This window comes from Poromitra crassiceps (genome assembly GCF_964638095.1).
Source record: "Poromitra crassiceps genome assembly, chromosome: 18".
Classification (NCBI taxonomy): Eukaryota; Metazoa; Chordata; class Actinopteri; order Beryciformes; family Melamphaidae; genus Poromitra; species Poromitra crassiceps.
The window spans coordinates 1,415,663-1,431,536 of NC_139636.1; the positions used below are offsets into that span (position 1 = coordinate 1,415,663).

At 45.1% G+C, this 15,874-nt stretch overlaps 1 protein-coding gene across 1 annotated transcript in view; it reads right to left on the reverse strand.

Annotated features, from left to right (window-relative positions):
• Positions 1-15,874, reverse strand: part of map1ab (microtubule-associated protein 1Ab) — a gene marked incomplete at both ends in the record, with an annotated part of 96,730 nt that overhangs the window by 38,186 nt on the left and 42,670 nt on the right. The gene's annotated exons all lie outside the window — the stretch shown is intronic.

Below are 15,874 nucleotides of genomic sequence, written 5' to 3' on the forward strand. Positions count from 1 at the left end.
CTTCAACATGAGACAGTTGACAGACTCGATGACGTGGATAATGTTAACATTCACGTATCTAGAAACGTGATATGAATGTATTTTGGTTCAGAAATGTTCATCTTCTACATTTCTGTGGATTCCAGAAAGATATATGCAGACATTTTATTGTGGCGACTGGGCTGAGCTCCTGCAGAGAAAGACAGAGAGCTCATCAACAGACTGGAGCAGAGAGAGATACTGAGGAGAGACCAGAGCTGAACAGCCTCCACATCTTGGAGCAGAGAGAGATACTGAGGAGAGACCAGAGCTGAACAGCCTCCACATCTTGGAGCAGAGAGAGATACTGAGGAGAGACCAGAGCTGAACAGCCTCCACATCTTGGAGCAGAGAGAGATACTGAGGAGAGACCAGAGCTGAACAGCCTCCACATCTTGGAGCAGAGAGAGATACTGAGGAGAGACCAGAGCTGAACAGCCTCCACATCTTGGAGCAGAGAGAGATACTGAGGAGAGACCAGAGCTGAACAGCCTCCACATCTTGGAGCAGAGAGAGATACTGAGGAGAGACCAGAGCTGAACAGCCTGTGGAGTGTTTAGGGGGGTGATGTGTTTTGAAACAGTCTGGCTTTTTGCGTAAACATAATACAAACGGGATGATTCATGCACAAATACACACACGTTTGCATGCATGTACCCAAACACACACAGTCTATATCTGTTACTGTAAAACACTTTCTCTCCCCGCCCCCCCCCCCACACACACACACACACACACACACACACGCGTGCGTGCACACACACGCACACACAGGCTACAGCAAACAGGGAGGAGGTGTGAAACACTGCAAAGACTGCTCACTGCTGCATTGTGCGAGCAGAGCCTCCCCCTCCTCTCTCTCCGTTGTTGTTGACGAGTCCCGAGACTCTATGGGCTCAGCACCAATCCCCTTTCTACGATGCTGCTGCTGTGTCTCGTTAAGTCCGTCCACGCTTTTCAAAGACAGGCATAGACCTCATCTTTCTACCTTTGACACACAGTGCTGATAGTGATTTCTAACTGGGTCTTATTTACGTGCCTTATTGTGCTTAAATATTGACAAGACACAGGAATAAACTATTGTAAGGGGCTGAGGGCCATGGTGATGGAGGGCTGCTATGTCCCCGCCCGTTGGCTCCATCATGTGGTCTCGGGAGGATGGTGTACCTGACCAAACTCACCCAGCTGTCCCCAACTACCTGATTGGGCCAAGATGTCCCCCATCCACCTGATTAGGCCCAGATCAGACTAAAGTGCAGAGGAACACACTCAGAGAAGAGAAGCAGAGCAAAGAGGCTCAGAGAGAGAGCTGCGCAAGGACAACCAGACCTGACGCCTAAACTTGTGAGTTTTACAATCCGGTAAGCCGGATAGCGGCCCGGATAGGGCTAAAGCCGAGTTCCAGTCGGAACCAGTTTACGTTGACCTTTTGAGACTCTTTTTGGTTCTACCTTTTTATAAATAAAAGCCCAGGCCGTTGCCACTGGGGAGAACTCACTACTTTGTGTGTGGGTTTGATGACTGTACAACTCAATGCTCTCAACCTAACCCGTCCCGTTACACTATGTTGTGACAAATTATGCACCAGTTGTCAGGGGTGCAATGACTTGGACCCTAAATCTTACTAGAGTTTGACCGATATGGGTTTTTGAAGGCTGATACCGATCCCAATATTTTGAGACTAAAATTGATGATAAGCGATATTTCAGTCTTATCATGGTGGTAAAGCCTCTAAAACAGCAGTTACACCAATATACTTACGTAGGTGGTCCAATGGAGGGGCAGAGACTTAGACACTTCATCAACTAACAGTCCCTAAGTTCCTGTATCTGTGCCACGTAGGGTTCGCCACTGCCACGCCCACTTAGGAGACTGGTCAGCCAATGACGTTTCATACCATTGACAGACAGCCAATCACAAGCTGATGACCACGCCCATTTAGGAGACCGGAAGAGTAGCATTTCTTAGTATTGGTGGAGCCTGGAGTGGGGTGTCTTTATCTGTGGCCATTCCAGGAACTACACATTTTATCACTTCTGCACTTCTGTCCAACCCCGAGCTTGCCACCTGATTTCAACAAACAATCAAATTAATGAAAGATGTGCAAATAAAATTCATTGGTTTTGGACAACACTGATTGATTCTGAATCTGGTATTTAATATAAAGGTCAGAGGCCAAACATATCAACATAATATTGATCCAACCATATCATTACTGCTGTGCGTGATGACACTCGTCCACAGGGATGAGAGTACCAGTGAAATGCCCCCCCCCCCCCCCCCCCCAACAAGCAAATAGACTACAACCAGGATCTGAAATCACCAACCGCCAAAGAGCCAAATGCCAGTGAACTTGTCAGCACAGGTCAGCAACTTTTTGAGACCTACCATTTGAAAGCCTTATGGTCTTTGCCAGCTTTCAAAAAATGTTCCTGCTGACTGTCCACTCTCTCTCTGACTGTCAGCCAATCAAATCAAAGCAACAGGAAGGGCTCTGTATCAAACAGACTCCTGATTAGCTGCCTGTTATGCTGCTCCAGAGTGATTTAAAGAGTGGCGCCAACAGAGGTCCAAAATGCATGATAGTCACGCGCTCGCGTAGCTATGATTGTGTGCGGGGGAGTATGTTCCAGGAAGTATGTTTGAATGCATAAAATAAAGCTGATAAATATACAATTTGATTATTTAAACGTCTTAGCCTTTCGAAGTACATCACGAACGGTCCATTCTGCTACAACTCGACAGCACTATTTAATCCAGAACCTTACTTCCGGGAACTATTGCAAGGTAAAAAAAAACGTGTCCATTGGAGTGAATGGAGATGTCGCAACTCTTCTATATATACTGTATATGGCTCTGTGCTGCTCTACACTAAGTGTTAATGCCTCAGCTAGTTTTAGATTCAACCTCTTAATCTGCTCTTGTCTCTTCATTAAATGTTTCACACAGAGCTTTATTCTACATACAAAATACCATGGACGTTGGTAGAATGACATACTGTATTTCTTTAATTTGGCTGGTAAATGTTTTACAGCTTGGTTGGCCCGCGAGCCAAAAAGTTAATTTCAGACACTGCAGACGGGTTTTTCAAGATAATGATCCTGCAGCATAATGACAGCAGTGTCTGGGATTGCCATCATTATGTTCTCCCTAGTCTCACGTAGTCAGACCCACCGTCAACGTCAAGCTTCCAGCGACGGAGGGTCTGAATCACAAGTCTCTGACGGAAGTCTTGCTCCGCTAAGATGCTGGACACAAAATCTGGTTGGCTGCGCTGTGACGGAAGTTAGGTCATACAGCGCGTCATACAGCGCGTCATACAGCGCAGCATACAAGCGTGCCTCCCATATGACGGTCCGTTCAGTGGAACACCGTGAAGCACCGTGGAGAGAGAAGAGGAGCGACCAAAAAGTAATGCTTGGGGAGGGCATGAAAAAAAACAATATAGAAATTGCCAATCAATTTCATTTTGTTAACAAAGAAATGGCATTGTGCAGGATTTATTGAGTTTGAGTCTGATGAAAGATTTTCACCAATATCGTAGTTGATTGATGGACCAATAATTACCTGCAGGTCTAAAACAGCTTGGACAGAAATCCTGTTTGGACGCCTCTCTCTGATTAAATGAATTACCCTTTTTCACAGCAGCCATTTTGTGTCTAAAATGCAGAGTAACATAGGTGCAACCAAAACAATGTTGCACCTAATAATGTGGGTTTCCAACTTCCAATCCAAAGCATTAATGTTTTGGCTGCACCTGTGTTTACCCTGCCGTTTAAACACAAAATGGCTGCTGTGGAAAAGGCCCATTGTTGCCTCTGTCATTTGCAGGAGTTAATATTGCGACCCCCCCCCCCACACACGCACACACACACACACACACACACACACACACACACACACACACACACACACACACACAGCTCTATTGGAGATAGCAGTTGTAGTAGTAAAACTGGCTGGGCTGAAGCCACACTAGCTGGGTAGGGGAACTTTGTTACATGCTCAAGTAAGTGACTATTATCCAAGTAACAACCACAGGTCCTTTAGACCCAAGAGGACAACACAAAGTCCAATCGGTACGCAAGAGAAACTGGTTCAAGCCGATTTCAGCTCTCTGACCACATTTACATAATGAAGTCGTCACTAATTGGAAAGCTATCAAAAGCCTCCATTCAAGCATTCACCCTGCAGTGACATAACACAGGGCTAATTCTTTAATAAGAAGGCCTAATGAAGTATGTCAACGATCACAGTGGCCTGCGTCTCAGCTTGTGCCAGGTCATCTTGGGACAGTCACACGGCTTCGGGGGGACGCGTAATGGTCAGTGGTTAAGCCATTAGGGACACTGACTTGAATTGGAGGTGTCCGTTTAATATATTATGTCTCTCTAGTTCATGTGTTTATGCGATCGTCTGCTCTTGGGTGTAAGTGCGTGTTTGTGTATGGCTTAACCAATCAGTGTAATCTAAATGAGGTTCCTGCCCTATCATTTGATCCATTTCCCCAGACGCTTAACCACCCCCCTGCGCGCCCCCCCCCCCCCGCCGTGTTATACTGGCCAGAGGCTAATCTGTGAGTGAGAGTGGTTCATTGTCTACCAAACACAATCCCAAATCCCCACAGTTTAACAAGCAATAAGCGCCTTCTCAAGTAGCTAGAGAGAGCGATTTGAAAACACGCACGTTGAGACATTGTGGCAAATGATGTATGTACGGTACCAGTCAAAAGTTTGAACCCACCCTCCCATTCACTTAAATGAGAAAGTGTATCCAAACGTTTGACTAGTACTGTATAACAACTAGTACTGTAGAACAACTAGTACTGTATAACAACTAGTAGTGTAGTACAACTAGTACTGTATAACAACTAGTACTGTAGAACAACTAGTACTGTATAACAACTAGTAGTGTGGAACAACTGCGCTAATAATCACCGATGTCCTTGAACAAGGGGTGGGATTAAAACTAAGTGGAATGCCTAAAAGATGCTGTAAATTCAGTTTTGGTTTCACATCCATCCCTGTTTTGCTTGGTTTGAAGTCAAGCCTCCATGTCGGCAAGCACCAGCCTGCCCCCCCCCCCCCCCCAATTCCCCCATTTTCTCCCCAATTGTACTTTGCCAATTCCCCCAACATTTCCCGGTCGTTTCTCCACCCCCTCTGTTAATCTGGGGAGAGTTGTAGGCTACCACATGCTTCCTCCGATAGATGTCAGCGAGGAGTTTCACAGGCAGGACGACATGGGAGGATCACGCTATTCCCCCCAGTTCCCTTCCCCACCAAACAGGTACCTTGAATGACCAGAGGAGGCGCTAGTGCAGCGGCCAGGACCCTTAATCCAGCTTCCCACCAGCGGACCCGGCCAATTGTGCCTGTATGGATGCCCGACCAAGCCGGAGGTAACGCGGGGGGCTCGAACCTGTGACCCTTATGTTGGTAGGCAGGGAATCCCTGGTAAGCACCAGCCTGCTGAAGATAAACACTGAAATCCCAGCAGGCAGCTTCAAGGTCACTGCTCTGTATGTGAGCTGGACCTCTGAGCGAGAGAAAAGACTATTTCCCCTCAGGGGTCAGTAACGTGTCACATGATCATCATCACCTTACTGAACCTCACCTGATTGGTCCTGGAGAAGCAGGTTGAAGTGTTAACATTTTGTTCTTTGGACACTTTATCAGAGTGAAAACATTCATTCACTACAAATCTTTGCAGTTTAGAGCAGTGATTCTTAACCTTTTTCATATCAAGGACCCCTAATTTAGTCCACATTATAGGGCCACGGACCCCCATTTGATTAGAGTTAATTTGGAAAAAACTGGTATCTCCGTTTCTATTTTTTATCCTTTCATATCATATATTTATGTATTTATATTATAATAAAAAAAAAAAAAAAAATTTGTACATCACAATTAAAACATTCATCTGATCATCTTCACAAAAATCACCTCAATAATTGTTTTTGTGTACACTAGTGAGAATCAAACAGGTGTTATTTATTCATTTTAAGAATGGCATTTACCTGTTTTTGCAAATTAACTCTTCAGATCTTTTTTTTATGTCTGTCAAAAATTTATGAGATTGTCTTAATGAGACAATGAGATTGCCCAGAATTCCATGACTATCTGTAAAGCACCGTCTGTATTGTAGGTAGAGAAAGTACGATCATAACCAGTCTAATACTTTTTTTAAATATTTGTCAACTTCTTATAAATGAAATAATACAGAAGTTTAACAATTCATCAATTTGCTGGGGACCCCCTGGAACCGACTCAAGGAGCCCTAGTGGTCCGCGGACCGCACGTTGAGGACCACTGGTTTAGAGGGACATGTTGTCTAAAAAGTGACACTGTTTAGTTTTCTCCAGCAGTGGTCATTTTCTTGCTGTGGTGCCAGCCTCACTATGGAAACAGAGGAAACATGGGGGCGGGGCTTGCTGTGGTGCCAACCTCACTATGGAAAGAGGAAACAAGGGGGCGGGGCTTGCTGTGGTGCCAACCTCACTATGGAAACAGAGGAAACATGGGGGCGGGGCTTGCTGTGGTGCCAGCCTCACTATGGAAACAGAGGAAACATGGGGGCGGGGCTTGCTGTGGTGCCAGCCTCACTATGGAAACAGAGGAAACATGGGGACGGGGCTTGCTGTGGTGCCAGCCTCACTATGGAAACAGAGGAAACATGGGGGCGGGGCTTGCTGTGGTGCCAGCCTCACTATGGAAACAGAGGAAACATGGGGGCGGGGCTTGCTGTGGTGCCAGCCTCACTATGGAAACAGAGGAAACATGGGGGCGGGGCTTGCTGTGGTGCCAGCCTCACTATGGAAACAGAGGAAACATGGGGGCGGGGCTTGCTGTGGTGCCAGCCTCACTATGGAAACAGAGGAAACATGGGGACGGGGCTTGCTGTGGTGCCAGCCTCACTATGGAAACAGAGGAAACATGGGGGCGGGGCTTGCTGTGGTGCCAGCCTCACTATGGAAACAGAGGAAACATGGGGGCGGGGCTTGCTGTGGTGCCAGCCTCACTATGGAAACAGAGGAAACATGGGGGCGGGGCTTGCTGTGGTGCCAGCCTCACTATGGAAACAGAGGAAACATGGGGGCGGGGCTTGCTGTGGTGCCAGCCTCACTATGGAAACAGAGGAAACATGGGGACGGGGCTTGCTGTGGTGCCAGCCTCACTATGGAAACAGAGGAAACATGGGGGCGGGGCTTGCTGTGGTGCCAGCCTCACTATGGAAAGAGAGGAAACATGGGGGCGGGGCTTGCTGTGGTGCCAGCCTCACTATGGAAACGGAGGAAACATGGGGGCGGGGCTTGCTGTGGTGCCAGCCTCACTATGGAAACAGAGGAAACATGGGGGCGTGGCTTGCTGTGGTGCCAGCCTCACTATGGAAACAGAGGAAACATGGGGGCGGGGCTTGCTGTGGTGCCAGCCTCACTATGGAAACAGAGGAAACATGGGGGCGGGGCTTGCTGTGGTGCCAGCCTCACTATGGAAACAGAGGAAACATGGGGGCGGGGCTTCCTGTGGTGCCAGCCTCACTATGGAAACAGAGGAAACATGGGGGCGGGGCTTCCTGTGGTGCCAGCCTCACTATGGAAGCAGAGGAAACATGGGGGCGGGGCTTGCTGTGGTGCCAGCCTCACTATGGAAACAGAAGAAACATGGGGGCGGGGCTTACTGTGGTGCCAGCCTCACTATGGAAGCAGAGGAAACATGGGGGCGGGGCTTCCTGTGGTGCCAGCCTCACTATGGAAACAGAGGAAACATGGGGGCGGGGCTTGCTGTGGTGCCAGCCTCACTATGGAAACAGAGGAAACATGGGGGCGGGGCTTGCTGTGGTGCCAGCCTCACTATGGAAACAGAGGAAACATGGGGGCGGGGCTTGCTGTGGTGCCAGCCTCACTATGGAAACAGAGGAAACATGGGGGCGGGGCTAGAAGACAGCTACATGCAGCTTTTTAAGAACTGCTTGAGACAACAATACCTAAAGCTTCCTCCACATGATAAGAGATGTGCTCTTCGCTCACCATGAGGTACAGTCGAGTGAACAGCAGCAGTAGCTGTTGCTAGGCAATATTGGTTGCGCTCATGAAAGGTCAGCCGGTAACTAGGTCAAAGTTGAAATAATTTGAACTTTGAATGCAGTGCTCTGCAGCAAATTCCTGTGGTGCGCGACACCAAGCGTAGCGGTGCCACATACAGTGTAGTTTGGCGTCACCACTGTCTCCATAGAGACAGTCGGTCTGTGTGGGAACGTCCACAGAATGTTATACGGCTGGCGTGCAGGTGGGGTAAAAAGCCCCATATATCTCAATGGGCTCACTCACCAAAGGACGATGCTGCAGCTCTACACTACAGGATTGGGGATTCCATAGAGCTGGTGCATAGACATCTGTTCAGATGTGCGTTTACTGCGGGGGTTAAATCCCCGATCGTGTCTGCCTGGGCTGGGCTAGCAGCTAAATTCTAACTATGCTGAATGGGGAGAACGGGAGGATTTACCCCACCCTGACCACGCCCCCAGCCAGCTACGCCAGCATCTATGACGAGACATCGACTCCACTTATTGTTGCAGCTTGCCATTTCCTTTGCTATACTCTGGCTGCAGACCCGAATTATAAACCGGAAGCTGGAGTATGTTATAGAAGTTATAAATATAGTCACATTATAAACAACCAACGCTGGGGGTCCATATGGAAACAGTGTTACTCGAAATGGTTAAAAAGTTAAATCAATTTGGTCATTTAGTGGCGTTTTACTGCCATGTAACATAGCTAGCTAACCGCTAACATTAGGCACAGTAGCCTGCGCACTGCGCTCTTAAAGGGATATCTATCGACGAGATTTCTGCCAAGCTGGACCTGATTAGTGATTCGCTCCGTTCGCCCAGACGGGTGTCAAGCTGTCAGCAACAAGGCTGGGAGGATCACACTGGAAGAAAAATGCATAGGCATCATGGCCGCTAGAAATAAGGTGGATAGGAAAACAATGGCAATGAGGGCACAGATACACAAGTTATTTTACAGCAACATCCTCCTTTACATTCATACAGTAGTAATAGTCTTCCCTTATAAGAGTGGAATCAATAACTACTGGCATCTGAGCAGCACCACTGGATCAGTTGGGAGGTTGGTGCCTTGCTCAATGGCACTTCAGAAGTAGCTGCTGATGAAGCACAGTGTCATTCATTCGTTTTCTGCACCGGGCCATTTGAACCTTGCAGTTTGTAGTCCGCTTCCCTATCCTCGAGTTAGATTAACTGAAAAATTAGACAATGCATAATAGGGTCTAAACCAAACGTACCAGCGTTCACAAACCCTCCAGGATTATCAAAAGCTACTCTGGTCTCAGAATCCATTACATTTTTATTATACAATCAAAAATACCCAAGAGGATTTCTAAAAATAAGACTCAATTCCGACTACAGGTAGATTCCGAAAGCAATTTCACCTTCCTGCATGTCCCCCTCCGACCTAGACCTTGATAAAAGGCAGCATATCTATAGTCTGCATCATTTGAGCCTCTACCCGAAGTCTGTGTAGAAAGCATGTTTCTCTAGAGATATTTTCTATAGGGGTATGTGGAGGTAGGCTACTACAGGGGGTACTTGAGACAAATGGGAAAATGGACAAATGTAAGAACAAATCATGAAAATAAACTAAACATTAAAATAAATCTTATTTTTTAATCTTATATTCTTAAAAAAAAAGTGGTTTATCATTAATTCACTGCATCATATGCTATAGTTTTCGCTTGCAGTTTTCTAAGCAAAATGTTGTATTTTGGTAAAGGAGTACTTGGATTCAGAAATCAGGGAAAGGGGGTACTGAAGCCAAAACAGTTTGAGAACCACTGCTCTAGAGCCTGTGTGGGATGTGTGGCCTGAATCGTGGGTGGCAAATATACTCTCAGCCCTGCTACTAATGTTAATTCACTGGCAGGCTAAAAGGCAGCTTATAAGCTAAACAAATGTGTTTCGTCCTGACTGAGTCGCCTGGCAAGGAGAACGACGCGGAAGATTCCCATCATACCGCAGGGCCCCCCGATTCTGGTCTAGGAAGCACCAAGACGTCTGGGTGAAGATAAGACGCATTAGTCTGGGCTCAGATTCAAATAAACACAAATGTGTGCGTACTATGTACTATTTTGATACAAACAGTAAAAGACGGGCACACAAAAAGACACTTGTACTAAATCTGACTAATAGTGAAAAACACAGCTCTTCTTGGCATCAATCACCATGCCACAACACACGCGCACACACGCACACAGACACACACACAGACACACACACACACACACACACACACACACACACAGCACTGGTACATCGGTAACAGCATGAATGAATAATCATAACAGTAATGTACTTTTTGTGTACAAATGACAGTTGGCTGTTTCCTCGCCAGAAATCCTGCCACCTACACACACCTACACACACACCTACACACACACCTACACACACACACACACACACACACACACACACACACACACAACACACACCCTCTCTGCGTATACTCCAGTCAGAGCCTATTTTACATGGTCTTTATGTCCTCTGAGCCAAAATCACAGCCGAGAGAGAACAAGGTCGCCTCATCACATACGTTACACCTGCATGCCAACTCCAAACCAGAGGAATGACACAGCTAACAAACACTATCAAACCAGAGGAATGACACAGCTAACAAACACTATCAAACCAGAGGAATGACACAGCTAACAAACACTATCAAACCAGAGGAATGACACAGCTAACACTATATCAAACCAGAGGAATGACACAGCTAACACTATAACAAACCAGAGGAATGACACAGCTAACACTATATCAAACCAGAGGAATGACACAGCTAACACTATAACAAACCAGAGGAATGACACAGCCAACACTATATCAAACCAGAGGAATGACACAGCTAACACTATATCAAACCAGAGGAATGACACAGTTAACACTATAACAAACCAGAGGAATGACACAGCTAACACTATATCAAACCAGAGGAATGACACAGCTAACACTATAACAAACCAGAGGAATGACACAGCTAACACTATATCAAACCAGAGGAATGACACAGCTAACACTATATCAAACCAGAGGAATGACACAGTTAACACTATATCAAACCAGAGGAATGACACAGCTAACACTATAACAAACCAGAGGAATGACACAGCTAACACTATAACAAACCAGAGGAATGACACAGCCAACACTATAACAAACCAGAGGAATGACACAGCCAACACTATATCAAACCAGAGGAATGACACAGCTAACACTATAACAAACCAGAGGAATGACACAGCTAACACTATATCAAACCAGAGGAATGACACAGCTAACACTATAACAAACCAGAGGAATGACACAGCTAACACTATATCAAACCAGAGGAATGACACAGCTAACACTATATCAAACCAGAGGAATGACACAGTTAACACTATCAAACCAGAGGAATGACACAGCTAACACTATATCAAACCAGAGGAATGACACAGCTAACACTATAACAAACCAGAGGAATGACACAGCTAACACTATAACAAACCAGAGGAATGACACAGCTAACACTATATCAAACCAGAGGAATGACACAGCTAACACTATATCAAACCAGAGGAATGACACAGCTAACACAAACCAGAGGAATGACACAGCTAACACTATATCAAACCAGAGGAATGACACAGCTAACAAACACTATCAAACCAGAGGAATGACACAGCTAACACTATAACAAACCAGAGGAATGACACAGCTAACAAACACTATCAAACCAGAGGAATGACACAGCTAACACTATATCAAACCAGAGGAATGACACAGCTAACACTATATCAAACCAGAGGAATGACACAGCTAACACTATATCAAACCAGAGGAATGACACAGTTAACACTATCAAACCAGAGGAATGACACAGCTAACACTATATCAAACCAGAGGAATGACACAGCTAACACTATAACAAACCAGAGGAATGACACAGCTACCACTATAACAAACCAGAGGAATGACACAGCTAACACTATATCAAACCAGAGGAATGACACAGTTAACACTATATCAAACCAGAGGAATGACACAGCTAACACAAACCAGAGGAATGACACAGCTAACACTATATCAAACCAGAGGAATGACACAGCTAACAAACACTATCAAACCAGAGGAATGACACAGCTAACACTATAACAAACCAGAGGAATGACACAGCTAACAAACACTATCAAACCAGAGGAATGACACAGCTAACACTATAACAAACCAGAGGAATGACACAGCTAACACTATAACAAACCAGAGGAATGACACAGCTAACACTATATCAAACCAGAGGAATGACACAGCTAACACTATATCAAACCAGAGGAATGACACAGCTAACACTATATCAAACCAGAGGAATGACACAGCTAACACTATAACAAACCAGAGGAATGACACAGCTAACACTATATCAAACCAGAGGAATGACACAGTTAACACTATATCAAACCAGAGGAATGACACAGCTAACACTATAACAAACCAGAGGAATGACACAGCTAACACTATATCAAACCAGAGGAATGACACAGCTAACACTATATCAAACCAGAGGAATGACACAGCTAACACTATATCAAACCAGAGGAATGACACAGCTAACACTATATCAAACCAGAGGAATGACACAGCTAACACTATAACAAACCAGAGGAATGACACAGCTAACACTATAACAAACCAGAGGAATGACACAGCTAACACTATAACAAACCAGAGGAATGACACAGCTAACACTATATCAAACCAGAGGAATGACACAGCTAACACTATATCAAACCAGAGGAATGACACAGTTAACACTATCAAACCAGAGGAATGACACAGCTAACACTATATCAAACCAGAGGAATGACACAGCAGAGGAATGACACAGCTAACACTATATCAAACCAGAGGAATGACACAGCTAACACTATAACAAACCAGAGGAATGACACAGCTAACACTATATCAAACCAGAGGAATGACACAGTTAACACTATATCAAACCAGAGGAATGACACAGTTAACACTATATCAAACCAGAGGAATGACACAGCTAACACTATAACAAACCAGAGGAATGACACAGCTAACACTATATCAAACCAGAGGAATGACACAGCTAACACTATAACAAACCAGAGGAATGACACAGTTAACACTATATCAAACCAGAGGAATGACACAGCTAACACTATCAAACCAGAGGAATGACACAGCTAACACTATATCAAACCAGAGGAATGACACAGCTAACACTATATCAAACCAGAGGAATGACACAGCTAACACTATAACAAACCAGAGGAATGACACAGTTAACACTATATCAAACCAGAGGAATGACACAGCTAACACTATAACAAACCAGAGGAATGACACAGTTAACACTATATCAAACCAGAGGAATGACACAGCTAACACTATAACAAACCAGAGGAATGACACAGTTAACACTATATCAAACCAGAGGAATGACACAGCTAACACTATCAAACCAGAGGAATGACACAGCTAACACTATATCAAACCAGAGGAATGACACAGCTAACACTATCAAACCAGAGGAATGACACAGCTAACACTATATCAAACCAGAGGAATGACACAGCTAACACTATAACAAACCAGAGGAATGACACAGCTAACACTATATCAAACCAGAGGAATGACACAGCTAACACTATATCAAACCAGAGGAATGACACAGCTAACACAAACCAGAGGAATGACACAGCTAACACTATAACAAACCAGAGGAATGACACAGTTAACACTATATCAAACCAGAGGAATGACACAGCTAACACTATCAAACCAGAGGAATGACACAGCTAACACAAACCAGAGGAATGACACAGCTAACACTATAACAAACCAGAGGAATGACACAGCTAACACTATATCAAACCAGAGGAATGACACAGCTAACACTATATCAAGTCAAGTCAAGTCAAGTCAATTTTATTTGTATAACCCATTTACAAGCGGCTGAGCCGCAACCAAAGTGCTTCACAAAAGTGCAAGAAGGCATAAACAAGTATATAAAGCATTAAAAAATATAATAAAATAAGTAGAAGAGTTAAAAGACATTGACTAGCTACACAGCAAAAGAAAATTAAAAAGGTGGCTGAGGGCTTTATTTAAAGGCTAATTCAAAAAGGTGGGTCTTCAAGTGGGATTTGAAAGTGTCCAGGGTCTGAGCTGCACGGATGCGGAGAGGGAGGCAGTTCCAGAGTCTATATCGGATTGCATTTTCATCTGCATCTCCTGCATTAAAGCATTTAGCTGACATTCTTACCCAGAGTGACTCACAATGACTGGGCAGGTACAGGGATTCAGTTAATTGCCATGTACCAGCTGTTGTTGGGGCTCGAACCTGTGACCTCCCAGGTCGGGGCAGTCTGTCTAACCACTCATCCACCCTGCCACATTTTTGCAAGTTTTCTATTGATTATTATGCATTATCCCTGACTTTTCCCTGACAAAAAAGTCTGCATTAATTTCTGTCAAGTCCCCACATTGGTTATTGCTCTGTTTCCCAAAGAAAACAGGTGAAATAAGGCTATCGCCTGCAGTAATCCTATTACTTTGGATAAAGAAAAGACTGACGCTGAAATCCTCTGAACCTGCCCTGCCTCCTCTTATGGTAGACTGTTGAACGAGTTTATGCTGTCTCATCATGCCCTGATTTCCCCCAGACACTTCTATCATAACTACCGGTATATATATCTATATATATCTATATATCTATATCTCTCTCTCTCTCTCTATATATATATATATATATATATATATATATATATATATATATAGCCTATATATATATAATATATATAGCCTATGTCTACATTTCCACACTTCTCTCATAACACCCATCAAAAACGCATCAGTAGCCTATATAAATAGGAGCTGTTTTCTTTTGTTTGTAAATGTTGGTCGCTATTACGCAACACACGCACGAAAACAGATGATTAAAAAAACGATTAGTATGCGGCCGGGCGTTTTAGGATAAACGTCACGTCTGTGGGAAGCAGCTGAAGAAGGTAAGCTGATCATCAGATCTCCGTATAAAAACAGGACGGAAACTAGAGGAAAATGCGCAGCAGTCCTCCCACAGGCAGCATCCCACTCCTTAAACCTACCGTCGCCATCAACTCCTTCCACGCAGGAGAAAGTCTGAAAACGTTCACGTCAGGCTACAGAATGTCACACACCATGTAGGCTATTTCAGAAACAGTTTACGTACCGTTGTGGGTGATGAGCCACTTTGCCGGAGAGTTGTGTGTGTCTAGAAACCGGAGAGAGGAGCGTCGGCGGTGCGTGTGAGAGGCGGGGAGAGGCTAGGCTAGAGGAGGGGATTTGGCACATTTGGAGAGGACGCAGCGCATCGCAGCGCACCGAGATGGATGCGGCAACATCCGTGTCTGCAGCCAGCCAGCCGTCAGCGTGCGGACTGACCAGGGAGGGGCGCAAGACGCTCACACACTGCACCAGTAACTCATTCACTGCCGAGGCGCTCCGAGCGAGTGTGGGTGGACTGCTTTTATATACGCGGATCGAGAACAAAACAGACCCAAGTGTGTGTGTGTGTGTGTGTGTGTGTGTGTGTGTGTGTGTGTGTGTGTGTGTGTGTGTGTGTGTGTGTGTGTGTGTGTGTGTGTGTGTGCGCGCATGGCGTTATGCACCACACCTCTCACAGACCTCATACGCGAAAGAGCTTGAGTCACTCTTGTCAACTGACAATTTCTAAATTATTCTATTTTATGGAAATAAGAGGCAATACGATTTAACAAATCCTATAATT